The sequence below is a fragment of the Dendrobates tinctorius genome, unplaced genomic scaffold (assembly GCF_039654945.1).
Source record: "Dendrobates tinctorius isolate UK_male_01 unplaced genomic scaffold, ASM3965494v1 ptg000011l, whole genome shotgun sequence".
NCBI classification, from domain to species: Eukaryota; Metazoa; Chordata; class Amphibia; order Anura; family Dendrobatidae; genus Dendrobates; species Dendrobates tinctorius.
Window position 1 is genome coordinate 15,831,432 of NW_027361679.1, and position 26,428 is coordinate 15,857,859.

At 44.6% G+C, this 26,428-nt stretch overlaps 1 protein-coding gene across 1 annotated transcript in view; it reads right to left on the reverse strand.

Annotated features, from left to right (window-relative positions):
* Positions 1–26,428, reverse strand: part of LOC141099809 (melanopsin-B-like) — a 203,799-nt gene that overhangs the window by 103,820 nt on the left and 73,551 nt on the right. The gene's annotated exons all lie outside the window — the stretch shown is intronic.

Here is a 26,428-nt window from a genome sequence, read left to right on the forward strand (position 1 = left end):
CCCTTCACCACCTTGGGTTTTTCCATTTTTGAGTTTCCGTTTTTTGCTCCTCTTCTTCCCAGAGCCATAACTTTTATTATTTTTCTGTCAATATGTGAGGGCTTGTTTTTTGCGGGACGAGTTGTACTTTTGAACGACACCATTGGTTTTACCATATCATGTAGTGGAAAACAGGAAAAAAAATTAAAAGTACAGTGAAATTGCAAAACAGTGCAATCCCACAGTTGTTTTTTGTTTTGCCTTTTTACCATATTCACTAATTGCTAAAACTGGCCTGCCATTATGATTCTCCAGGTCATTATGAGTTTGTAGCTAACATATATAGGTTCTTTTTTCAGTAGTGAAAAATAAAATCCCAAATTTCTAAAAAAAAAAATAAAAAAAAAAAGTTGCCATTTTCCAAGACCCATAGGGTCTTTTTTTGTGATCTGGGGCTGGGTGAGGGCTTATTTTTTGCGTGCCAAGCTGACGTGTTTATTGATACCTTTTCAGTGCAGATACAATCTTTTGATCGCCCATTACTCTATTTTAATGCAATGTTGCGGAGACCAAAAAAACATAATTGTGACGTTTTACCTTTTTTTCTCGTTGCACCGTTTACCGATCAGATTAATTATTTTTATATATTGATAGATCGGGCAATTCTAAACGCATCAATACTAAACATACTGTATGTATTTTTTCAATTGTTTTTTATTTTGAATCGAGAAAAAGGGGGGTGATTTAAACTTTTTTTATATTTTTACACTGGCTTCAATAGTCTCCATGGGAGACTAGAAGCTGCGATCATCCGATCGCTTGTGCTACACAGAGCAGAGCTTCAGCTCTGCTCTATGTAGCTAAAATGCACACTTGCTATGTTCATATTGCTGATAGCAATCCGGCAATGACAACCACAGGGATCTCCTGCAGATCCCGGGTTTTCATGCCATCCCATCGGCAACCCATGGTCATATGACATGGGTGCCGATGGGCGGGATTAATGATGCGGTTCCAGCACCAGCATGTTAAATGCCACTGTCAGAGATTGACAGCAGCTTTTAACATGTTAACAGCTGTGGGTGGATTGCGATTACACCTGCGGCTGTTAGGGGCACATGCCAGCTGATCGGATCAGCTGTCTTTATCCGAAAAAGTTGCTTGATCATCGCCGAAGTTTGCAGCAAACAAGGGAAGCCCACCTTAGACATAGTCATATGTCTAAGGTGGGAAAGGGGTTAAAGAAACATAACCATCAAAATTTGTTTCCTCTTAATTTATTGCAGTCATCATATTATGTAGCACTGTGTACTTATAATCGCTCATTTTGCCCTTCTACTCAGTACATTTTTCTCTTTTCCATTAGGTCTATGAAATCATGTGAAAAATACTGATTAGGCCTCTTTCACACTTCAGTTTTTTGCATCAGTTATAATCCGCCAAAAAGGCGGACAAGCGGATCCGTTCTAAACTGATGTGAACGGATGGCACAGGATCCGTTTTCAGACGGATCCTGAAAATGAAGAAATTTAAAGGAATCGCTGGAGAGAGAGAGAGAGATTTTTTTTTTTTGTCCGGCACCCAGAAAGAAATTCGGGTTAAATCAGTGTTTGCAGGATCCGCCAGAGAAAAAAACGTTACAAGCTCCGTTTTGAAATTTTTGAGGATGGTGACGGACAGCAACTTTTGGCAGATCCTCACAAAAAACGGATGCAACGGACAGCAATCCGTCACAATCCGCCATTAATGCAAGTCAATGGGAAAAAAACGGATCCTCAAAAAAAAATTGAGGATCCGTTTTTTTTCAAAACCTGGCGGATTGTGACTGATTGTAAAAAACGGAAGTGTGAAAGAGGCCTTAGATGAATCCTAAGCTCTGTCCAGAAACAGGAGGTCAATATTCCCCTTATGACTTATGAGTCACAGCAAAAGTTCCTGGCAGAGGGGAGAAGGGAGCAGCTGGGTCAGGAGTTGAAGAGGAGAATGATAAATACAGGAACAAGAGCCTTTCTCTTTCTATATAGGGAAGAGAAAAGAGAATAATTAGCTGGGTAGGAAGGCAAAATGAGAAACTGTAAGTACACTGTGCTATATAATATGATCAAAGCAATATATTAAGAGGAAAAAATGTAGTGCTTCTTTAAATACAAGGCACAAAGGTCTAGAGCCATTTATGATGATTTGAATTCCATGGTCAGTAATTGACTGGATCTGTCATGTCTTGGTTTCAGCAAGGTAAATATGGACTGGCCACAGGGGATGAAGACATAGGGGATAAAAGTTAGAAGGGCTTTTTTAATTTCTTTTGAATAAATTTTTGAAGTCCTAATACATGCAAGTAGAAATTATACATCCATAAACTTTACTTCCATGTTTGTGAATATAAACATGGAGAGGCAAAATGTAACACTTTGCCCATATAAATCTACATCCTTATGCTATACACAATTGAAACTAGAAGTTTACGTACACTATATAAAAAGACATACTTACATGTTTTTCTCAATATCTGACATGAAATCAGAATAAACTTTTCTTGTTTTAGGTCAATTAGGATTACCATAATTATTAATATTTGCCAAATGCCAGAATAATAAGAGACAGAGAATGATTTAAGGCATTTTTATTACTTACTGCAAAGTCAAAAATTTACATACATTTCATTAGTATTTGGTACCATTGCTCTTAAACTGATTGAATTGGGTCAAACATTTGGGCTATCCTTCCACAAGCTTCTCACAATAGCTGGTCGGAATTTGGTCCTATTCCTCTTGAAAAACTGTTGTAACTGATTCAGGTTTGTTGGTCGCCTTGCTCGCACCTGCCTTTTCAGCTGAGCCCATAAATTTTCAATTGGATTGAAACCAGATCTTTGTGATGGCCACTCCAAAACATTGACTTTGTTATCCTTAAGCCAGTTTGTTATCATTTTGGTAGTATGCTTTGGGTCATTGTCCATTTGGAAGACCAATTTCCGGCCAAGCTTTAACTTCCTGGCTAATGTCTTCAGATGTTGCTTCAGTATTGCCACATAATCTTCTTTTCTCATGATGCCACTTATTTTGTGAAGTTCACCAGTCCCTCCTGCAGCAATACAACCCCACAACATGATGCTGCCACCCCCGTGTTTCACAGTTGGGATGGTGTTCTCGGGCTTCCAAGCTTCACCCTTTTTCCTCCAAACGTAGCGATGATCATTATGCCCCAAAAGGTCAATTTTAGTTTCATCAGACCACAGGACACGACTCCAAAAATTAAGGACTTAGTCCTTGTGTGCATAGAATCATAGAATGATAGCGCTGGAAGGGACCTCCTGGGTCATCTGGTCCAACCACCTACTCATAGCAGTATTCACTAAATCATCCCAGACAGAAGACTGTCCAGCCTCTGTTTAACCCCTTTCTGCCTTGCGACGTACTATCCCATTCATGTGCCCTGGGACTTCATTCCCAGGGACGGGATAGTACGTCATAGCGATCAGCGGGGCTCACGTGGTGAGCCCCGCTGATCGCGGCCGGGTGTCAGCTGATTTTCACAGCTGACACCCGGCACAATGTGTCAGGGGCGGTCACGGACCACCCCCGACACGTTAACCCCTTGTACACCGCGATCAAACACGATCGCGGTGTACCGGGGGTTAAAGGGAAGCATCGGCAGGGAGGGGGCTCCCTCCATGCTTCCCTGAGCCCCCCACGGCAGCGCAATGTGCAGCGCTGCTGCGGGGGGGCTCTTTCCCTACAGGCCCCCAGATCCAAGATCGTGACGGGGACCTTCGGGGGCCTGTAGGGAGCTGACTTCCTCACTGCCTGCAAAGCGCAGGCATGAGGAAGTCTGCAGCAGTGTCTGTGACAGATCGCTGATCTGTCACAGTGATCTGTGATGTGACAGATCAGCGATCTGTCACAAGACAGTGATGTCCCACCTGGGACAATGTAATAAAGTTAAAAAAAAAGTGTAAAAATAATTTTTAAAAAAACGCTAAATAAATTAGTAAAAAAAAAAAAAATATTCCCCAATAAATTCATTTTTTGAAAATAAAAAAAACAATAAATGTACACATATTTGGTATGGCCGTGTCCGTAACGACCCGCCCTATAAAACTGTCCCATTAGTTAACCCCTTTAGCGAACCCCTTAAAAAATAAAAATAAAAAACCAAGCAAAAAATAATGATTTATTATCATACCACCGAACAAAAAGTGCAATAACACGCGATCAAAAAAGACGCATATAAATATCCATGGTACCGCTGAAAACGTCAGCTTGTCCCGCAAAAAATGAGCTGCCATACAGCGTCATCCGCAAAAAAATAAAAAAGTTATAGCTCGCAGAATAAAGTGATGCAAAAATAATTATTTTTTATGTAAAATAGTTTTCATTGCATAAAACCGCCAAAACATAAAAAAAATCTAAATGCGGTATCGCTGTAACCGTACTAACCCGAAGAATAAAACCGCTTTATCAATAAAGCATGTAAACGCACCCCCTCAAAAGACATTCATGAAACGCTGGTTTTTGTTCACTCTGCGTCCCAAAAATCGGAGTAAAAAGCGATCAAAAAATGTCACGTACCCGATAATGGTACCAATAAAAACATCAACTCGTTCCGCAAAGAATAAGACCTCATATGACTCGGTGGGTCAAAATATGGAAAAATTATAGCTCTCAATATGTGGTGATGCAAAAACTGTTTTTACAATAAAAAGCGTCTTTTAGCGTGTGACAGCTGCCAAACATAAAAACCGCCATGAATAGTAAATCAAACCCCCCGTTATCACCCCCTTAGTTAGGGAAAAATAATAAAATAAAAAAATGTATTTATTTCCATTTTACCATTAGGGTAAGGGTTAGGGCTAGGGCTAGGGTTAGGGTTAGGGCTAGGGTTAGGGTATGTGCACACGCTGTGGATTCCGCTGCGTTTCCGCAGCGGTTTTGGCCGCTGCGGACCCGCAGCAGTTTTAGCTGCGGTGTACAGTACCATTCAAATGAATGGTAAAAAAAGACCGCTGTGTAGACGTTGCGGAAAAATCCGCGCAGATTTGCTGCGGTTTTGAAACCGCAGAAAGAAGTGACATGTCAATTCTTTCTGCGGAATCCGCAGCGGGTTCCTATCTCCACCATTGTGGAGATGGTGAATCCGCAGGACCAAACAACAGGCAAAACCGCAGATAATCCGCAGGTCTTTTGACCTGCGGTTTATCTGCGGTTTTTAAAAAATCGGTGCGGATTAATCCGCAGCGGATTCCGCAGCGTCTGCACACACTCTTAGGGTTAGCGCTAGGGTTAGGGCTAGTGTTAGGGCTGAGATTAGGGTTAGGGGTGTGTTGGGGTTAGGGTTGGAGTTATAATTGGGGGTTTCCACTGTTTGGTCACATCAGGGGCTCTCCAAATGCAACATGGCGTCTGATCTCAATTCCAGCCAATTCTGCGTTGAAAAAGTCAAATGGTGCTCCTTCCCTTCCAAGCTCTGCTATGCGCCCAAACCGTGTTTTACCCCTACATATAGGGTATCAGCATACTCAGGACAAATTGCAAAACAACTTTTGGGGTCCAATTTCTCCTGTTACCCTTAGGAAAATAAAAAATTGGGGGCAAAAATATCATTTTTGTGGAAAAAAAATGATTTTTTTATTTTCACGCCCGGGCGTTATAAACTTCTGTGAAGCACTTGGGGGTTCAAAGTGCTCACCACACATCTAGATAAGTTCCGTGGGGGGTCTAGTTTCCAAAATGGGGTCATTTGTGGGGGGTTTCCACTGTTTAGGTACATTAGGGGCTCTCCAAAGGCAACATGACACCTGCAGACCATTCCATCAAAGTCTGCATTCCAAAACGTCACTACTTCCCTTCTGAGCCCCGACGTGTGCCCATACAGTAGTTTTGTCCCACATGTGGGGTGTCAGCGCACTCAGGACAAATTGGACAACAACTTTTGGGGTCCAATTTCTCCTGTTACCCTTGGGAAAATAAAAAATGGGGACTAAAAGATTATGTTTGTTGAAAAAATAAGATTTTTTTATTTTCACACCCGGGCGTTATAAACTTCTGTGAAGCACTGGGGGGTTCAAAGTGCTCACCACACATCTAGATAAGTTCCTTGGGGGGCCTAGTTTCCAAAATGGTGTCATTTGTGGGGGGTTTCTACTGTTTTGGTACATCAGGGGCTTTCCAAACGCGACATGGTGTCCGATCTCAATTCCAGCCAAAAACGTCAAATGGCGCTGCTTCCCTTCCGAGCTCTGCCATGCACCCAAATAGTCATTTACATCCACATTTGGGGTATCAGCGTACTCAGGATAAATTGCACAATAACTTTTAGAGTCCTGTTACCCTTGGAAAAATAAAAATTGGGGGTGAAAAGATCATTTTTGTGGAAAAAATGTGATTTTTTAATTGTACCGCTGTACGCTATAAACTTCTGTGAAGCCCTTGTGGGTTCAAAGTTCTCACCACATATCTAAATAAGTTCCATGGGGGGTCTAGTTTCCAAAATGGGGTCACTTGTGGGGGATTTCCACTGTTTAGGTACATCAGGGGCTCTCCATACGCGACATGGCATCCGATCTGAATTCCAGCCAATTTTGCATTGAAAAAGTCAAACGGCGCTCCTTCCCTTCTGAGGTCTGCCATGCGCCGAAACAGTGGTTCCCCCCAACATATCAGGTATCAGCGTACTCAGGACAAATTGCACAATAACTTTTGCAGTCCAATTTCTCCTGTTACCCTTGGTAAAATAAAAAAAAATTGAACCTGAAGTATTTTTTTAGTGAAAAAAGGTTAAATGTTCATTTTTTTTTAAATATTCAAAAAATTCCTGTGACGCACCTAAAGGGTTAATAAACTTCTTGAATGTGGTTTTGAGCACCTTAAGGGGTGCAATTTTTAGAATGGTGTCACTTTTGGGTATTTTCTATCATATAGACCCCTCAAAGTGGCTTCAAATGTGATGTGGTCCGTAAAAATAAAATGGTGTTGCAAAAATGAGAAATCGCTGGTCAAATTTTAACCCTTATAACTTCCTAACAAAAAAAAATTTTGGTTCCAAAATTGTGCTGATGTAAAGTAAACATGTGGGAAATGTTATTTATTAAGTTTTTTGTGTGCCGTATATCTCTGTGATTTAAGGGCATAAAAATTCAAATTTGGAAAATTGCGAAATTTTCAACATTTTTGCCAAATTTCCGTTTTTTTCACAAATAAACGCAAGTTATATGAATGAAATTTTACCACTAACACGAAGTACAATATGTCACGAGAAAACAATGTCAGAATCACCGTGATCCATGGAAGTGTTTCAGAGTTATAACCTCATAAAGGGACAATGGTCAGAATTGTAAAAATTGTCCCGGTCATGAACGTGCAAACCACCCTTGGGGCTTAAGGGGTTAAAGACTTCCATTGAATGAGAACTCACCACTTCTCCTGGCAGCCTGTTCCACTCATTGATCGCCCTAACTGTCAATAAAGTTTTTACTATTATCTAATCTGTGTCTCCTTCCATTCAGTTTCATCCCATTGCTTCTAGTCTTTCCTTGTGCAAATGAGATTAAAGATGATCTTTCTACAGTGTAACAGCCCTTGAGATATTTGTAGACAGCTATTAAGTCTCCTCTCGGTCTTCTTTTTTGCAAGCTAAACATTCCCAAATCCTGCAACCGTTCTTCATAGGACATGGTTTGCAGACCGGTCACCATTCTGGTCGCTCTTCTCTGAACTTGCTCCAGTTTGTTGATGTCTTTTTTAAAATGTGGTGCCCAAAACTGGACACAGTATTCCAGATGAGGTCTGACCAAAGAGGAGTAGAGGGCAATAATGGCTTCACGTGATCTAGACTGGATGCTTCTGATAATACATCCCAGAATTGTATTTGCCTTTTTTGCTGCTTCATCACACTGTTGACTCATATTCAGTCTGTGATCTATTAGTATACCCAAGTCTTTTTCAAGTCCAAGTCTTGTGCTGTTGCTTAGCCCTATTCCTCCCATTCTGTAGATGCTTTTTTCATTTTTATTGCCCAGATGTAGTACTTTGCATTTTTTCCCAGTTAAAAACCATTCTCTTAGTTGCTGCCCACTGCTCCAGTTTATTTATATCTTTTGAATCCTCGCTCTCTTTTCTCTAGTATTAGCTATCCCTCCAAACTTTGTGTCATCAGCAAATTTAATCAGCTTAGGCTACTTTCACACTTGCGTTCTTTTTGCTGCACTTTTTTGCGCACACAAACGCATGGAAAAAACGCATCATGTGTTTGTGTGCGTTTTTTGTGGGTTTTGGTGCGTTTTTTTGCGCATACGTGCGCATTACAATGCGCACGTATGTGCACCCATAGAGTACAATGTGGTTTTCTGTAAAAAAACGCATTGCGTGCGCGTGCATTTTTTGGGGGCAAGTCGAACGCACAAAAAAAGCAACAGGATGCATTTTGTGCGCCCGAGCGCACACTATAGAAAAGCATGCGCATAAAAACGCATACAAACGCATGTGTATGCGCACATAAGCGCACCCCATGTAAAATATAGGGAAAAAAACGCATGCTTTTTTTGTGCTAAAAAGCAGCGCAAAAAAACGCAAGTGTGAAACCAGCCTTACCCTCAATTCCTTCATCTAAGGCTACTTTCACACTTTCGTTTCTTTGCTGCGCGTTTTCTGCGCACACAAGCGCATGAAAAAAACTCATCATGCATTTGTGTACTTTTTTTGCGGGTTTTGGTGCATTTTTTTAAAAAAATGCATGCTTTTTTTGCGCATACGTGCGTATTACAATGCGCACGTATGCGCACCCATAGACTTTAATGGGTGTTTTGCTGTAAAAAAAAACGCATTGCGTGCGCATGCGTTTTTTGGGGGCAAGTCGAACGCACAAAAAATGCAACAGGATGCATTTTGTGCGCCCAAGCGCACACTGCAAAAAAACGCATGTGCATACAAACGCGTACGTGCGCATATGTATGCGCACATATGCCCACCCATGTTAAAGTATAGGGGAAAAACGCATGCTTTTTTTGCGCTAAAAAGCAGCGCAAAAAGACGCAAGTGTGAAACCAGCCTAAATCATTGATAAATATGTAGAACAATTTAGGGCCTAGGACAGAGCACTGTGGTACCCCACTTGAGACATTCTTCCAACTGGATGTGCAGCCATTTACAATCACTCTTTGGGTCCGATCACTAAGCTAGCTATGAATCCACCTAACAGTTGCCTTGTCCTTCCAACATTTAGTCATTTTTTCAATAAGAATGGTGTGAGATACTGTCAAATGCTTTGCTAAATTCAAAATATAATATATCTACAGCATTTCCATGATCCACCCAGTCAGTGATTCTGTCATAGAAGGAAATTAAGTTAGATTTATCCAGTATTTTATGCTATGATTAAGAGTCAAATATGATCCGAAACGCGTAAGCCTACACATGCTTTTATTACATGGTATTGTAATTTTTAATGATGGACTAAATAAAGGCTTTTTTTAATTTTTCTATATCGTGTGCTGGAACTACAAAAGTTTTTTTCACAAGGAAGTTAAGTTAGTCTGACATGACTTATTAGTTAACAATCCATGCTGACTCTGGTTAATCACTTCATTCTTATCGAGGAACTTACAGTGTCTTGCGAAAGTATTCGGCTCCCTGGAACTTTTCAACCTTTCCCACATATCATGCTTCAAACATAAAGATACCAAATGTAAATTTTTGGTGAAGAATCAACAACAAATGGGACACAATTGAGAAATTGAACGAAATTCATTGGTTATTTTAAATTTTTTGTGGAAATTCAAAAACTGAAAAGTGGGGCGTGCAATATTATTCGGCCCCTTTACTTTCAGTGCAGCAAACTCACTCCAGAAGTTCATTGCGGATCTCTGAATGATCCAATGTTGTCCTAAATGACTAATGATGATAAATATAATTCTCCTGTGTGTTATCAAGTCTCCATATAAATGCACCTGCTCTGTGATAGTCTCAGGGTTCTGTTTGAAGCACAGAGAGCATCATGAAGACCAAGGAACACAACAGGAAGTTCCGTGATACTGTTGTGGAGAAGTATAACGCTGGATTTGGATACAAAATGATTTCCAAAGCTTTAAACATCCCATGGAGCACTGTGCGAGCGATCATATTGAAATGGAAGGAGCATCATACGACTGCAAATCTACCAACACCTGGCTGTCCCTCTAAACATTCATCTCAAACAAGGAGAAGACTGATCAGAGATGCAGCCAAGAGGCCCATGATCACTCTGGATGAACTGCAGAGATCTACAGCTGAGGTGGGACAGTCTGCCCATAGGACAACAATCAGTTTTACACTGCACAAATCTGGCCTTTATGGAAGAATGGCAAGAAGAAAGCCATTTCTCAAAGATATCCATAAAAAGTGTTCTTTAAAGTTTGCAACAAGCCATCTCGGAGACACACCAAACATATGGAAAAAGGTGCTCTGGTCAGATGAAACCAAAATCGAACTTTTTAGCAACACAGCTCATCACCTTGAACACACCATCCCCACTGTCAAACATGGTGGTGGCAGCTTCATGGTTTGGGCCTACTTTTCTTCAGCAGGGACAGGGAAGATAGTTAAAATTGATGGGAAGATGGATGGAGCCAAATACAGGACCATTCTTGAAGAAAACCTGTTGGAGTCTGCAAAAGGCCTGAGACTGGGACAGAGATTTGTGTTTCAACAAGACAATGATCCCAAACATAAAGCAAAATCTACAATGGAATGGTTCACAAATAAACATATCCTGGTGTTAGAATCGCCAAGTCAAAGTCCAGACCTGATCGAGAATCTGTGGAAAGAGCTGAAAACTGCTGTTCACAAATGATCTCCATTAAACCTCACTGAGCTCGAGCTTTGCCAAGGAAGAATGGGCAAGAATTTCAGTCTCTCAATGTACAAAACTGATAGAGACATACCCCAAGCGACTTGCAGCTGTAATCGAAGCAAAAGGTGGCGCAGCAAAGTATTAAGTTAAACAGACTGAATAATATTGCACACCCCACTTTTCAGTTTTTGAATTTCCACAAAAATTTAAAATAACCAATAAATTTCGTTCAACTTCACAATTGTGTCCCACTTGTTGAGTCTTCACCAAAAATTTACATTTGGTATCTTTATGTTTGAAGCATGATATTCTTTTAATTGTTTTTTTGGTCCTTTTTATTTATTAATCTTGTGCCCCTTCTCCTCCACTGTTGCTCCATATCCCAGGTTTTTGGGTTGGTTTTATTTATTATTATTATTTTTTATGTGTGTTTTTTTAATGTATGTTGTCTTACTTATTTTTCTTTAGTTTACGCTGGACCTTTTCTCTATTCTTCATTTGGATCCATATCCCACACTTATATTTGGCTGTTCCACTGGCCCTAATCTTTATATCTGTACTGGATGTTTATTATCTTGGACATCGGTGTCTATGGACGATTATGAGATGCTGCAACTTGAGGACATTATATGTGCTTTGATGTTATATTTGAATTTTCCAGTATTTTCTGATATATATGCATAAACCTCTATTTGCAATTGTTTGCTCTATTTGATGTTTTAACTATATATCTCTGTCCATTTTGACCTGTGCCCATTACTTTGTGTATTATTTTGATGTATATTTTTATTCATTGGTGACAGTGGTTGTGCGCATGCCCACTGTCCCTGCTCGTGGCCGACATGCGGAGGAGTGTCTCTTGCCTTCCTCCGGGCTCCCGGGGATTTCTCCTCCTCTGCTGCCCGGGGTAACGTATGACGCTTTCTCCTGCGTTGTTCGGCCCTTCGGGTGTACAGTGCGCATGCGCTGTGTGAAACCGCTCTGATTGGCCGATTGGGAGCCATGTGATCAGTCACATGGGCTTAAGAAGGTCCTGTGCTCACTCCCCGGTATACTTCCCTTGAGAAAGCGTGCTTCTAGTCACGCGAAACGTGCGTCGGGCGTTCCCCTCACCTGGTCCCAAGTCCACTCAGCTTCTATTTTTACATCTGGTAAGATATCAGTCCTAAATCTGGCCATATAAGATTTATCTTTGCACACTGGCTACTATAATGGTTCTATAATGTGGCGTAGTAGTCTCCTAATTGGGAGGTGGGGAATTAGCAGACACTGGTTAATTACTTAGTTGTGGCTATATCCTATATACACTGTTTTGCTATCTGATATCTTGTGGCTGGGTGTTTTCTCCGGGTCATTCTGTTCTCTACCCTGTGGTGTCTTTTTACTCTGTGTGTGCTTGTATAATGTGATACAAATGTTAATTAATAAAGACGTATTTTTATTATATTCACCTAGTAACTCATATCTTCTCCTTGCATATATATCTATTGGAGTGGGTGTTTCAGGTGTTTCCTTGCTTAGGGTGGCTACTTACAGCCCTAAACCCTATCTCTGACATAGTGATAATGTCACTGAGGTTTTTGCATTTAATATGTGGGAAAAGGTTGAAAAGTTCCAGGGAGCCAAATACTTTCGCAAGGCACTGTACATACATGTTGCTTAATAATTTGAAAACATTAATTTGGCTTTTTTTATGTTTCTTTCGGAGTAATGGCTTCTTCCTGGGAGAGTGGTGTTTCAGCCCATGCTGATGCAGTACTCGTTTCACTGTGGATATTGACATAATCTGATCAGCTTCCGCCATTATCTTCACAAGTTCTTTTGCTTTTTTCATTGGATTGATATGCACATGTCATACCAAAGCACGTTCATCTGTGGGACACAGAACCCGCCTCCTTCCTGAGTGGTATGATGGACAAGATTGACATTCCCATCTTATTTGTACTTACGTATAATTGTTTGCACTTGTGTATAATTGTTTGCACAGATGAGCGAGGCACCTTCAGGTATCCTGAAATTGTACCTAAGTATGAGCTAGACTTGTGTAAGTCAATAATTCTCTTCCTGATATCTTGCAAATTTCCCATGATGCTACACAAAGAAGCATTGTGTTTCAGGTGTGCAATAAAACACATTATTTATTATGCTTTACATACATTATCATCACTATCTCCAGTGGGGCTCACAATCTAAATTCCCTATCAGCATTTCTATGGACTGAGGGAAGAAACCAGAGGAATTGCACGCAAACATGGGGAGAACATACAAACTCCTTGTAGTCCAGTCAAAATACGAAAAAAAAATCCTTTACCCTGAACAAATTCCAAGAAAGTGTTTTATTGTTTTTTTTGGTAGTATTACATGTAGGGAAAAACATACTAAAAGTTTACCAAGATAGGGTTACCACTAGTGTTGAGCATTCCGATACTGCAAATATCGGGTATCGGCCGATATTCGCGTTATCGGAATTCCGATACTGAGTTCCGATACTTTCAGCATATTGAATACCGGAATCGGAAGTTCCCATAATGCTATGAGCCAGTTTGATTTGATTCAGCCAATGAGGAATCCTAAGAAGTGTGGGCACATCCTGTTAGGCATGTAGGCATGTTAACTAATGGCATGGCTGTGATTGGCTGCTGAAATGATGTCATGCACTATAAAAGCCTCCGCCTCCATTTTGCGTTCACTCTGCTGTGAATTCAGTTAGGGACAGGACGCTGCTCTTCTGACTCTGAGGGACAGTTAGAGATAGCGATTTTCTATATTGTGCTTTACCCAGGCTACTTTAGCAACCCCTGTGTGAAGCTTTCTTTTGCCTTGCAGCACTGTTCACAGCTGTCTGCAAGGTCTCTGTGTGTGAGTGCAGCTCACGGTGTTGTGTGCTCTGCAGCCACCTCTGGTTGTAGGCCGCTCAGCATGCGTCACTGCCTCATACGTATTTTTTTTATTGCTGTTCATTTTTACTGATTTATCCTATTAGTGTGCATCCATCCGTATCCATCTACATTGGTTGCAAACACTATATAGGAGTAGATAGCGGAGCCTTTCTGCAGCCTTTCAGTGCTAGTGCCCAGTTCTCTGCACTGTTCACGGCTGTCTGTGAGGTCTCTGTGTGTGAGTGCAGCTCACGCTGTAGTGTTTTCTGCAGCAACCTCTGGTTGTAGTCCACTCAGCGTGCGTCACTGCCTTATACATTGTCCTTTTTTGCTGTAGTACTGCTTTTTTTTCCTGAATTTCTCCTATTAGTGTGCTTCCATCCGTATTCAGCTAGATTGGTTGCAAACACTATATAGGAGTAGATAGAGGAGCCTTTTTGCTGGCTTGTGCCCTGCAGCCCCAGCCAGATTAGTATTAGCCTATTTTTTAGAGCCTCATCTATTGCATTGTAGGTTATCTTCCTGCATTGTAATAGCTCCAAAAAATTTGTGATACTATCGCTTTTACATCTTTGGTCACATCTGTTATGTTTTCTTGAAAAAAAACACGTAAATAAAGTTCACCAAACACTCCACTTTACAGTTGTGTAGGCCACATTAGCTCATATTAAAGTGTAGTTCACACACTTTATAAAATTAGTGTTTCTTATACCTGTTAGAAGCTGTTCAGGAATAAGCACAATAAGCACTTATCAGTCTACCAAGATGAAGAAGGCAGGGAGTAAGGCACGTGGTCGTGGGCATGGAGTTTCAGCAGGGAGAGGACGTGGGGATTCTGTGCCTGCTGCGGGCACCAGTGACTCAGCATCCCCAGTTTTAACAGGGAACAGTCCTTTATGTGCAGCTTTGTAGGAGCTCGCCGTAACCCACTGCTGCGGGAGGAACAAATTGAAGCCGTTGTCGGATGGATGGCAGCTAACGCATCGACTTCAATTACTTCCACATCCTCTCAGGTCCAGAGCACTAAAGAGCAACCATCTGTCTCTTCACCACCTGCCAAATTGCTCAGGCAGTCAGAGAGCCCTGGACAGGAGCCATCTCATTCGCTACTTCTGTTCTCTGAATCTGTTGGCTTGGAAAGAGGGGGCCAGCCAAGCAGCATTCTAGAATGTGAAGAAGAGGGAGTATGCAGTGATGCGCAACAGCTTTGTCTCTCTGAATCTGAAGAGGCGGGTGGGCCAGTACCTATGGTCAGCACACCTCAGTACGCATCTGATGATGAGACTCAGGTGCCACTTTCTGGTGTGTACTGTGCTGGCGACACTACCCAGGAGAAGCAGGTGTTTGAAGAGGGTAGTGTAGATGATGAGGTCCTTGACCCATCATTGCGTGAGGAACAGGAAGGTGGTTGGAGCAGCTCTGAGGAAGAGATTCCCCGAACGGCCAAGACAGGAGGGAGAGGGAGGGGTCAGACTTGGTTGCCTGTAGCCTCCACTTCGGCACCCATTAGGAGCATTCCTCTTCCAAAACCCAAAACGGGCGCTCCCAGAACTTGCAGTGCGTGGTCCTTTTTTGACACAGTTGCAGATGACATTTGCTTTGTCAAATGCAAGCTGTGTCATCAGAGTCAAAAGAGGGAAAAGTGTCAGCAACCTCAATACCACAAATATGTGGAAACATGTGCGGACCAAGCACGTGGTGGAGTTACAAAGACACACTGAAGATGTAGGCCAACCTACAGCACCACCTACCACATCTTCAGCTCGTGTTGTAGCCTCTTCCTCCAGCTCACACACATCTGGTTCGGCTTCCTCACAGAATCACCATGGAAGAACCTCTGGCACTGTTGTACAGAGACCCAGTGTAATTACAGCCACAGCACCACGTTCCCTGTCATCCTCACACTCCCAGGCCACTCTACAGCCATCGGTAGCACAGGCATGGGAGAAAAGGTGGCCATACTCGGCAAACCATCCCCGAGTACAGGCTCTGAATGCTGGCATTGCAAAACTATTGGCCCTTGAAATGCTCTCATTCAGGCTGGTGGAGACTGACACCTTCCGTAACTTCATGGCATTGGCAGTCCCACAATACAATGTGCCCAGCCGCTTTTATTTCAGCAGTGAAGCAATCCCTGCCCTGCAAAAGCATGTGGAGGGAAAAATTAAACATGCGCTACTAAACGCCGTCAGTAGCAAGGTCCACCTGACCATCGATGTGTCGACCAGTAACCATGGACAGGGACGATACCTTTCCCTCACTGCCCATTGGGTCAATGTTGTGGAGCCGGGTACAGATCTTGAGAGTGGCACTGTATGTGTTCTGCCAACTCCAAGGATTGCAGGAATCCAGTCTGTACACATTGACTCCTCCTCATACTCCAGTTCCTCAGAATCAGCGCTGCAGGAGCCGTCACGGTCTACCTCCACATGGACCCGTGAACGCTTACCTGTTCCGACCGATATGAGCACAGCCGTGGCCAAACGTCAACAGGCCGTACTGAATTTAATTTCTTTGGGGAATCGAAGCCACACACCGCAGGAGCTCTGGAATGCCATCAAGCAGGAGAGCAACGTGTGGTTTGTGCCAGCGAATCTCCAGCCAGGCTTAGTAGTGTGTGACAATGGCCAAAATCTGGTGGCAGCTCTGGGCCTAGGCAACCTCACTCAAATCCCATGTCTGGCACATGTGCTGAACTTGGTCATGCAGAGTTTTTTGAGGGAATATCCGGATCTTGATGCACTGCTGCACAAGGTCCGCATAGAGTGCGCTCACTTGCGGCGTTCCAGCATGGCAAGATCACGCATTGCAGCTCTGCAGTGCCGATTCCGCCTTCCGGAACATCGCATCATATGTGACCTGCCGACCAGGTGGAATTCAACGTTACATATGTTGGAGTGGTTGTGTGAGCAGCAGGCAGTAGTAATGGAGTACCAGCTGCATCAGGCGCAAACAAGTCGCACTGCACGCCGTTCACACTTCACCACCACTGAGTGGGCCTCTATGAAGGACATCTGCCACGTTTTGCGTGCCTTCGATGATTCCACGCGGATGGCGAGTGCAGATGATGCACTAGTCAGCATAACTGTCCCCCTTTTCTGCCCGCTTCAAAAAACACTGCAAGCACTAAGGGAGTAGGTTTTGGAAGAGGTGGAGGATGAGGAGTCACAACTGCCATCTGCTTCTGGACAGTCTGTGCAACGTGGTTACTCACAAAGGCCTAGGCAGGGGACACTTTGAGAGGAGGATGAGGAGGAGTCAGTGGAGGAGGAAGACATCTCTCCAGAGGAGGGAGGTACACAATGCTCTAGTAGTCAGTATGTAGAGCGAGGGTGGGGTGATGCAGAGCAGGCAGAGATGACGCCTCAAGCAGGGGACAGCGTTTCTTGGCCCGTTGGGAGTCTGCAGAACATGGTTGATTTCATGCTGCAGTGCCTGAGAAACGACTGCAGCATTGCCCACATTCTCAACATGGCTGATTATTGGGTGTACACCCTCCTAGATCTTCGCTAAGCCTCATAACACCATTGAACCGGGAGCGTAAAGTGCGGGAGTACCAAGACACACTGGTGCATTCCATCATGTTCTCCATTCCACCCGAGAGCAGTGCTGCTAGTGCTTTACAAAGCAGCTCTGTGCGTCGAGGCAGTGGAGGAAGCTCTGCACAAAGAGGGAGCAGAGGCAGCGCCTCAGTACAAGGCAAGACCTGTATGGCCCAAATGTGCCAAAGTTTTGTGTGCCCACCACAAATGTCAACACCATCACAGACGGCTCCAGTCAGCAGGAGGCAACGTTTCCGTCAGATGGTGACAGACTACATGTCTTCCCCTCTCAGTGTACTCCCAGACGGCTCTTCTCTCTTCACGTTTTGGGTCTCTAAGCTGGATACATGGCCAGAGCTTAGCCAGTATGCATTTGAGGTGCTGGCTTACCTTGCTGCTAATGTATTAGCGGAACGCGTCTTTAGTGCTGCAGGTGGTGTACTAACAGACTGTTGCACGCGACTATCCTCCGATAACATTGACCGGCTTACTTTTCTGAAAATGAACAAGGCCTGGATCTCGCCAGAATTTGCTAGTCCTCTTCCAGAATAAATAATTGGTTGGCAACAGTATCCAGGTCTCCAGTTGTGTTCATGTTTCTACCACCTGAACTGTAATCCCTGTGCTCCAACACCGCCAGTTGCTGCTCAGAAGTGCCGTCTGCACAGAGAAAAACACTAGCTCCTGTGTTAGTGGGGTTCAGTAATGCCAGCTGCTCCCCTGCTGTGTGTCCGGCAATATCTCCTGCTCCCTCCAAATTCACACTACAACTGATTTTACACTTGCTCCAATTAGGCCTCAGCCTACTCCATGATTGACCCTGAGCTCCAACACCACCAGTTGCTGCTCAGGAGTGCCGTCTGCACAGAGAAAAACACTAGCTCCTGTGTTAGTGGGGTTCAGTAACACCAGCTGCTCCTCTGCTGTGTGTCCGGCAATATCTCCTGCTCCCTCCACATTCACACTACAACTGATTTTACACTTGCTCCAATTAGGCCTCAGCCTACTCCATGATTGACCCTGGGCTCCAACACTGCCAGTTGCTGCTCAGAAGTGCCATCTGCACAGAGAAAAACACTAGCTCCTGTGTTAGTGAGGTTCAGTAATGCCAGCTGCTCCCCTGCTGTGTGTCCGGCAATATCTCCTGCTCCCTCCACATTCACTCTATAACTGATTTTACACTTGCTCCAATTATGCCTCAGCCTACTCCATGATTGACCCTGGGCTCCAACACCGCCAGTTGCTGCTCAGAAGTGCCATCTGCACAGAGAAAAACACTAGCTCCTGTGTTAGAGGGGTTCAGTAACGCCAGCTGCTCCCCTGCTGTGTGTCCGGCAATATCTCCTGCTCCCTCCACATTCATCCCAACATCAGATATTAAACTTGCTCCAATTAGGCCTTAGTCTACTCCATGAATGACCCTGGGCTCCAACACCGCCAGTTGCTGCTCAGAAGTGCCGTCTGCACAGAGAAAAATACTAGCTCCTGTGTTAGTGGGGTTCAGTAACGCCAGCTGCTCCCCTGCTGTGTGTCCGGCAATATCTCCTGCTCCCTCCACATTCATCCCAACATCAGATATTAAACTTGCTCCAATTAGGCCTTAGCCTACTCCATGAATGACCCTGGGCTCCAACACCGCCAGTTGCTGCTCAGAAGTGCCGTCTGCACAGAGAAAAACACTAGCTCCTGTGTTAGTGGGGATCAGTAACGCCAGCTGCTCCCCTGCTGTGTGTCCGGCAATATCTCCTGCTCCCTCCACATTCACACTACAACTGATTTTACACTTGCTCCAATTAGGCCTCAGCCTACTCCATGATTGACCCTGGGCTCCAACACTGCCAGTTGCTGCTCAGAAGTGCCATCTGCACAGAGAAAAACACTAGCTCCTGTGTTAGTGAGGTTCAGTAATGCCAGCTGCTCCCCTGCTGTGTGTCCGGCAATATCTCCTGCTCCCTCCACATTCACTCTATAACTGATTTTACACTTGCTCCAATTATGCCTCAGCCTACTCCATGATTGACCCTGGGCTCCAACACCGCCAGTTGCTGCTCAGAAGTGCCATCTGCACAGAGAAAAACACTAGCTCCTGTGTTAGAGGGGTTCAGTAACGCCAGCTGCTCCCCTGCTGTGTGTCCGGCAATATCTCCTGCTCCCTCCACATTCATCCCAACATCAGATATTAAACTTGCTCCAATTAGGCCTTAGTCTACTCCATGAATGACCCTGGGCTCCAACACCGCCAGTTGCTGCTCAGAAGTGCCGTCTGCACAGAGAAAAATACTAGCTCCTGTGTTAGTGGGGTTCAGTAACGCCAGCTGCTCCCCTGCTGTGTGTCCGGCAATATCTCCTGCTCCCTCCACATTCATCCCAACATCAGATATTAAACTTGCTCCAATTAGGCCTCAGCCTACTCCATGAATGACCCTGGGCTCCAACACCGCCAGTTGCTGCTCAGAAGTGCCGTCTGCACAGAGAAAAACACTAGCTCCTGTGTTAGTGGGGATCAGTAACGCCAGCTGCTCCCCTGCTGTGTGTCCGGCAATATCTCCTGCTCCCTCCACATTCACACTACAACTGACTTTAAACTTGCTCCAATTAGGCCTCAGCCTACTCCATGATTGACCCTGGGCTCCAACACTGCCAGTTGCTGCTCAGAAGTGCCGTCTGCACACAGAAAAACACTAACTCCTGTGTTAGTGGGGTTCAGTAACGCCAGCTGCTCCCCTGCTGTGTGTCCGGCAATATCTCCTGCTCCCTCCACATTCACACTACAACTGACTTTAAACTTGCTCCAATTAGGCCTCAGCCTACTCCATGATTGACCCTGGGCTCCAACACTGCCAGTTGCTGCTCAGAAGTGCCGTCTGCACACAGAAAAACACTAACTCCTGTGTTAGTGGGGTTCAGTAACGCCAGCTGCTCCCCTGCTGTGTGTCCGGCAATATCTCCTGCTCCCTCCACATTCACGCTACAACTGATTTTAAACTTGCTCCAATTAGGCCTCAGCCTACTCCATGATTGACCCTGGGCTCCAACACCGCCAGTTGTTGCTCAGAAGTGCCGTCTTCACAGAGAAAAACAAATGCTCCAGTGCTAGTGGGGTTCAGTAATGTTAGCTGATCCCCTGCTGTGTGTCCGGCAATTTCGCCTGCTCTGTCCACATTCACACTACTCCAGATTCTAAACTTGCTCCACTTAGGCCTCTGGCTTCACTCTGTTTCTACTGTAATCCCTGGGCTCCAACACCGCTAGTTGCTGCTCAGAAGTGTCTTTGGCAGAGGTACTCCCTCCTGCCCAGCCTGGTTCCAGCATGCCAGCTGTTTCCGGGTAGTGTCAACGTCACGTTGCCACCAAAACATTGTCCTGTCGTGTTGCGGTCGGGTTAGCCGACACTATGGTGCCTGCAGTTTAGGTGCTTCCTATGTGGGCTGCGGGATCTGGCACTAAAGGCTGGTTCCGTAGTGCCAATAGGACAAGCACCCCCTGTAGGACTGTGGGTTTCGGTAACTGCAGCCAGCTCGCGGCCTTGCAAATTTGTTTTTCATGGGTACCTTATGCTACCCATCCGGGTTCCAGTACCGTCAGCTGGTTCTCGGCAGTGCCTTTGGCTTAGGTGCCTCCTTCTCGGTATCCGAGTTCCAGCAACGTCTGCTGGTCCTTGGTAGTGCTTTCTGGCACAGGTACCTCCTACTTAATAACCGGGCTCCAGTACCATCAGCTGGTCCTCGATAGTGCCATTGGCTCTTGTTCCTTCTGCTGCCCAACCGGGTTCCAGCACCATCAGCTGGTTCTCGGCAGTGTCTTTGGCACGGGTACTCCCTCCTGCCCAGCCTGGTTCCAGCACGCCAGCTGTTTCCGGGTAGTGTCAACGTCACTTTGCCACCAATACATTGTCCTGTCGTGTTGCGGTCAGGTTATCCGACTCTATGGTGCCTGCAGTTTAGGTGCTTCCTACGTGGGCTGCGGGATCTGGCAATAAAGGCTGGTTCAGTAGTGCCAATAGGACAAGCACCCCCTGTAGGACTGTGGGTTTCGGTAACTGCGGCCGGCTCGCGGCCTTGCAACTTTGTTTTTCATGGGTACCTTCTGCTACCCATCCAGGTTCCAGTACCATCAGCTGGTTCTCGGCAGTGCCTTTGGCTTAGGTGCCTCAATCTCGGTATCCGAGTTCCAGCAATGTCTGCTGGTCCTTGGTAGTTAGTGCTTTCTAGCACAGTTACCTCCTGCTTAGCAACCGGGTTCCAGTACCATCAGCTGGTCCTCGGTAGTGCCATTGGCTCTTGTAGCTTCTGCTACCCATCCGGGTTCCAGTACCGTCAGCTGGTTCTCGGCAGTGCCTTTTGCTTAGGTGCCTCCTTCTTGGTATCCGAGTTCCAGCAACATCTGCTGGTCCTTGGTAGTGCTTTCTAGCACAGGTACCTCCTGCTTAGTAACCGGGTTCCAGTACCATCAGCTGGTCCTCGGTAGTGCCATTGGCTCTTGTTCCTTCTGCTACCCATCTGGGTTCCAGTACCGTCAGCTGGTTCTCGGCAGTTCCTCAGCCTTCTTGTACCTTCTGCTACATTTCCAAGGTCAAGTTTTTTTAAATGGTTTTTGGTAATCACTCTGGATCTCCCTGACGACGACCCTGAAGACGACAACCCTGAAGACCACCCCGAAGAAGACGACGACCGCAAAGACGACGACCCTGAAGACCACCCCGAAGAAGACGACGACCCCAAAGACGATGACCCTGAAGACGACGACCCTGAAGACCACCCCAAAGAAGACCAAAAAGATGACCCTGAAGAAGATGACCAAGAGGACAAAGAACATGAAGACAACCACCAAGATGCAGAACAACACGAGACAGAAGACCAAGAAGCAGAAGAACAAAAAGCAGAAGAACAAAAAGCAGAAGAACATTAAGCATAAGACTAACAATCAGAGCAAAAGATATTATCTAAATTATAAGCAGAAGAAGACTAAGCAGTGTATGGGGGTGAGTCCTTTCCTCCTCGTGGTGCCCCTGGAAAATGCCTGCTGCTGCAGGCCAAACTGAACGCAGACAAATCCTGTTGTAAATCTTTTATGACAGGCAGAACGGAAGGTGTAATCTTCAAACTTTTATAGATAACACCTACAGGAATGCCTGTCACAAATAAGAATATGATAAAGAAGAAGAATAGGAAGAAGATGAAGAAGTAGAATATGAAGAAGAATAATAGTTGAATAAGAAGAATATGAAGAATGTAAAAAAAAAGAATAATAGGAAGAAGGTGAAGAAGAAGAAGATGAATAAGGTGAAGAAGAAGTTGATGAACAAGATGCTGCTGCTGCTGAGGATCATGAAGGAAAAAGTGTGGGAGAAGTAAAAAAGAAGGTGAAGAGCATGGAAGTCGTGAAGCATACATATCTGACAAAATATAAAAAAGGTTAACATAGTCAATATCCTTGTAACTCCGAACGTCTTTAAAAAAAAATTATTCCTGCTATTCCATTTGATTGGGCTAAACCTCTATGCCTTTAATGTTTCCTCCACCTCCCCCAATACATTCTACATTATTCTTAGTTGTTTTTCTTCATGTAGAATTAACCTACAAGGAAAGAAAGGGTTTATTTTAATTCCGATATTTCTGTCCCATTGACTTGCATTGGTTTCCTGTATCGGAATCGGCGATATCTGATACTTTTTGGGTATCCGATCCAATCCGATCCGATATTTTACGATATCGGAAGGTATCGCTCAACACTAGTTACCACAAAGGGTCCAAATGTGATGTCAAAGAATATGGCCGCAAAGCTGTAAAATGTTAAATGCGACTCGCCTTTCAGTGTCTATCATATTTCTTTTACAATTGCTACTATTATTATATTTATTATTTAACGATTTATTTATCTTCTTTTACAGAGCTGAGAATGATGGAAAGTCAAGAAACTTGCCCCTTATGCAGCCATGACATAGAAGATGACGGAGAAAGAGTGGTGATTGGTGCGAAAGGAGCTGAAGGGATCAATAAAGCCTGTATTGAGAGGGGCGTTAGCACTGTGGTAGCTGCTGGAGCAGTGGTGAACAAGAGATGTCGTATGAACTACATAAACAAGAAGCAAATAGACTCGCATAAGAAAGCTACTTCCGTTCATCGTTCACCTGCCAAGAGAGGTACACGGGTGTCTACTGGATCCTTTGATAGCACGATGCAGTGTTTGTTCTGTGGACATGAAGTGGTGAAGACAAGATCTAGTTTTTGATCCTATAGCTTTGCTAAAACGGATGGATTTGTAAGGTCCATCTTGTCACATTGCAAACAGCGTAATGATGACTGGGCAATCACCATTCAAGGGAGAATCGCGTACTTTGGGAAGAACTTACATGCTGCAGACTGTCTGTATCATCGTTCATGTGACATTAACTTTCGGACAAATTACGGAATTCCTATGCGTCATAGTGGTGGATCTACTACAAAGAAACCGCGGAAGGTAGGGAGGCCGATGAACATGGACCAAGAGCAAGCGCTCTTGAGAATGTGTGCATTTCTCGAGGACAACGATGAAGAGCAACTGACTGTCACAGATCTTGCAAAGAAAATGATGGAGTATCTTGTAGAAGGAGACAGTGCTGCCTATAGTAATAAATGGCTGAGGTATAGGCTGGAGGAGAGGTATGACGATTCGCTATTCATAGCAGAGTGTGAAGGGTTGCCTAACATTGTAACGTTCCGTGAAAAGACCAGACTATTTCCGTAGTCAGGAAACGGATGAAGAAGCCCAGAAGAGAGCCATCATAGAGACTGCGGCCAAACTAATCAAGAGCGATATCAAGTCTAAGATCCCATCTTCAACCGATGAATATCCAAAGACTTCTTCGCTTGAATGTCTATCTGCCTTAGATTATCTCCCCCTGAGTGTGCTTTGCTTGCTTGAAACCCTCTTCGCTGGAAAGGACATTCACAGGAAGGTCGCAAGCATTGGACAATCAGTTGTTCAGGCTCTACGTCCCAGGGCTGTAGTAGCTCCATTGCAGCTTGGGTTAGCAGTCCAGCCCCATCATCATTTCAGGTCTCGATTTCTTGTAGACAGTCTCTCAGCCATGGGATATTGTTCATCATATTTGGAAGTTCAGAGATTCGAGGAAAATGCTGCCACTTCTGTTGGCCAGGATGTACTCGGTGTACCATAGACAGACTGGATACGGCACTGCTGTTCGCTGCGGACAACGTTGATCATAATATCATCGCGTTAGATGGGAAAGGGACTTTCCACGGCATGGGGATGGTAGCTACTGTGACTCCAGGAAGGAAGGTCAGTCGCACTGTTCTCAGACAGAAGACTGCGGACTTGGAGATAGTTGAACAAAGCAGAGTTGATGTAAGGGAATACCATTTCGCAAAACACACTCGCCGAAACATAAAATTCAAGCCCTTGCCATTTCTCGACGCCATTGACCATCATGTTGATGTACTGTGGGAGATGTCTTTATGCTTCAAACAGCCTGCACCGAGCTGGAATGGAATGATGCACATGCTACATAAAGACTGTGATCATCTGGGGTCATCTTCGGTAATCTTCCTGTCCTGCCCATCATTGACATGTATTCTGGAGACAAGTCATGCATCTTCTCTACTCTTGAGTATCTGTGCAACCTTGCTGATTAACACTGATCTGCTGCAGTTGTTACATTCGATCAGCCACTCTACTGGAAAGCATCAGAAATCAAACACGAGGTGCCTGAAGACAGCCCGGTTCGAGATGTTGTCCTGATGCTCGGGAGCTTCCACACATTGATGAATCTTATGGGTGCCATAGGAACGTTGATGGATGGGAGTGGAATCAAAGAGATCTTGGGAACAATTTACGGTGACAATGCTGTGCAACACATCATGACTGGAAAGGTAGTTCAGCGTGCAGTTCGTGGCCATCTCCTCCTTGATCAGTATCTTACTCAGCAAGTTGCAGACAAAGTACTTTGTGACCATCCCGATTTTGCAGACCTTTTGCAAGAACTTGAGCAGTTGTATGCTCAGACACTGACAGGGGAGAGTGACTTGAATTCGGTCATCACTTCTACCTGCCTTAGTGAAATTGTCCACTAAATTATCCGCTCACTCTCGCACCAGTAAACTATGGCTGAATTACCAACAGATGGTTGGAATTGCAAGGGAGCTTATCGAGGCTGATCGTACAGGATCCTGGCTGATGCACCTTCATGCTGTAGCTGAATGCTTGCCCATTCTTGCAGCTGCTGGGCATGGGAACTATGAGAAGGTCGCCTACCTTTACCTCCAGTCTATGACCACTCTGGAAGATGATATGCCATCAGTCTTCCATAGATTTATGAATGGCTTGCATGTTGTAAGGCGGACTGATCAGTACTGGGCAGGCTTGGGTTGCGACGTAGTCATCGAGCAAGCTCTGATGCGCTCCCTAAAACCTGCAGGAGGACTCACCAGAGGAAGTGGAATGTCTGAACATCAGAGGGCCTTGTGGACTCTGTCTGTGCCAGTGTCCTCTTCCTACAGTGATGCAATGCAGGGTTTCACTCACCAGAGCTTTGTCACCAGTGAACAACACAAGGAGGCAAGAAAGTCAAGGATGAGAAGAGATCGTGAAGACCTGGAGAAAATTGCAGATAAACTCGAGACCTTTTTACCTTTCTCTGATGAAGTGTCTCTTCGCAACATTATCACCAGTGTCAATGCAAATAAGGATGTGAATGTCCATAACCTGCTCACCATTGGCAGAGAAATAGTGGCAACAATGGAGGGTCAATCACTGTTTTCAGTTAAGTGCAAGCGGTCAATGAAAGCCAAGACCCTGGCATCCAGTGAGGCTATGAGGCTATTGGCGTTGCTAAGGACAAAACAATAGACCCCGCTCTTTTGTTCCAAAGGTTTCTTGTGGTGTCTCAAACTGCTGATCTTTCCCTTGATGATGGCCTATGAACTTTCACCATACCCACCATCCCTCATTGAGGCAAAACATCTCTTACGCAAACCAAACAAAGCACAACTGATGGCTGCTATAAAAGAACAGAGTTCAGATGACGCAGTACTCAAGGATGTACCAGAAGTGGAACGTTATGTTCTTGACGGAGTTTCTCTTCTCCATCGACTGAAGTGGTCAGAAGGAAAGACATATTGTTCAATCGCTGAAGACTATGCATCTTTCACACTAAAACACTATGGTAAGGCTACGATAGTATTTGATGGTTACATTGGAGGACCA